Source organism: Salmo trutta, unplaced genomic scaffold (genome assembly GCF_901001165.1).
Source record: "Salmo trutta unplaced genomic scaffold, fSalTru1.1, whole genome shotgun sequence".
In the NCBI taxonomy this organism is placed as follows: Eukaryota; Metazoa; Chordata; class Actinopteri; order Salmoniformes; family Salmonidae; genus Salmo; species Salmo trutta.
The window spans coordinates 7,156-9,540 of NW_021822415.1; positions in this window are offsets into that span (position 1 = coordinate 7,156).

Here is a 2,385-nt window from a genome sequence, read left to right on the forward strand (position 1 = left end):
TCTAAAATTGATTACATTTGTATTTCTTCCTTATCAATCTACACAGAATACCCAATATCGACCAAGTAAAATCAGGTTTTTATTTATTTTTGCAAATTTATGTAACATGAAAAAAACGAATATCACAATTTGACAAGTATTCAGACCCTTTGCTCAGTACTTTGTTGAAGCACCTTTGGCAGCAATTACAGCCTCGAGTCTTCTTGGGTATGACGCTACAAGCTTGGCACACCTGTATTTGGGGAGTTTCTCCCATTCTTCTCTGCAGATCCTCTCAAGCTCTGTCAGGTTGGATGGGGAGCATCGCTGCACAGCTATTTTCAGGTCTCTCCAGAGATGTTAGATCGGGTTCAAGTCCGGGCTCTGGCTGGGCCACTCAAGGACATTCAAAGACTTTTCCCGAAGCCACTCCTGCGTTGTCTTGGCTGTGTGCTTAGGGTCGTTGTCCTGTTGGAAGGTGAACCTTTGCTGCAGTCTGAGGTCAACTGTGGCTCAGTTGGTAGAGCATGGTGTGTGCAACGCCAGGGTTGTAGGTTTGAGTCCCACGGGGGACCAGTATAAAAAAAATGTATGCATTCACTAAAAAAAAATTAAAATATGAGTGCTCTGCAGCAGGTTTTCATCAAGGATCTCTCTGTAATTTGCTCCGTTCATCTTTCCCTCGATCCTGACTAGTCTCCCAGTCCCTGCTGCTGAAAAACATCCCCACATCATGATGCTGCCACCACCATGCTTCACCGTAGGTATGGTGCCAGGTTTCCTCCAGATGTGATGCTTGGCATTCAGGCCAAAGAGTTCAATCTTGGTTTCATCAGACCAGAGAATCTTGAATCTCATGGTCTGAGTACTTTAGGTGCCTTTTGGCAAACTCCAAGCGGGCTGTCATGTGCCTTTTACTGAGGAGTGGCTTCCCTCCTCCTAACAGACATCATCACACCTGTTTTATACGATCCTCCTCCTCCTAACAGACATCAACACACCTGTTTTATACGGTCCTCCTCCTCCTAACAGACATCATCACACCTGTTTTATACGGTCCTCCTCCTCCTAACAGACATCATCACACCTGTTTTATACGGTCCTCCTCCTCCTAACAGACATCATCACACCTGTTTTATACGGTCCTCCTCCTAACAGACATCATCACACCTGTTTTATATGGTCCTCCTCCTAACAGACATCAACACACCTGTTTTATACGGTCCTCCTCCTCCTAACAGATATCATCACACCTGTTTTATACGGTCCTCCTCCTCCTAACAGACATCATCACACCTGTTTTATACGGTCCTCCTCCTCCTGACAGACATCAACACACCTGTTTTATACGGTCCTCCTCCTAACAGACATCATCACACCTGTTTTATACGGTCCTCCTCCTAACAGACATCATCACACCTGTTTTATACGGTCCTCCTCCTAACAGACATCATCACACCTGTTTTATACGGTCCTCCTCCTCCTAACAGACATCATCACACCTGTTTTATACGGTCCTCCTCCTCCTAACAGACATCATCACACCTGTTTTATACGGTCCTCCTCCTAACAGACATCATCACACCTGTTTTATACGGTCCTCCTCCTACCAGACATCAACACACCTGTTTTATACGGTCCTCCTGCTCCTAACAGACATCATCACACCTGTTTTATACGGTCCTCCTCCTCCTGACAGACATCAACACACCTGTTTTATACGGTCCTCCTCCTCCTAACAGACATCATCACACCTGTTTTATACGGTCCTCCTCCTAACAGACATCATCACACCTGTTTTATACGGTCCTCCTCCTCCTAACAGACATCATCACACCTGTTTTATACGGTCCTCCTCCTCCTAACAGACATCATCACACCTGTTTTATATGGTCCTCCTCCTAACAGACATCATCACACCTGTTTTATACGGTCCTCCTCCTCCTAACAGACATCATCACACCTGTTTTATACGGTCCTCCTCCTCCTAACAGACATCAACACACCTGTTTTATACGGTCCTCCTCCTAACAGACATCATCACACCTGTTTTATACGGTCCTCCTCCTAACAGACATCATCACACCTGTTTTATACGGTCCTCCTCCTCCTAACAGACCTCATCACACCTGTTTTATACGGTCCTCCTCCTCCTAACAGACATCATCACACCTGTTTTATACGGTCCTCCTCCTCCTAACAGACATCATCACACCTGTTTTATACGGTCCTCCTCCTCCTAACAGACATCATCACACCTGTTTTATACGGTCCTCCTCCTGCTAACAGACATCATCACACCTGTTTATACGGTCCTCCTCCTAACAGACATCATCACACCTGTTTTATACGGTCCTCCTCCTAACAGACATCACACCTGTTTTATACGGTCCTCCTCCTCCTAAC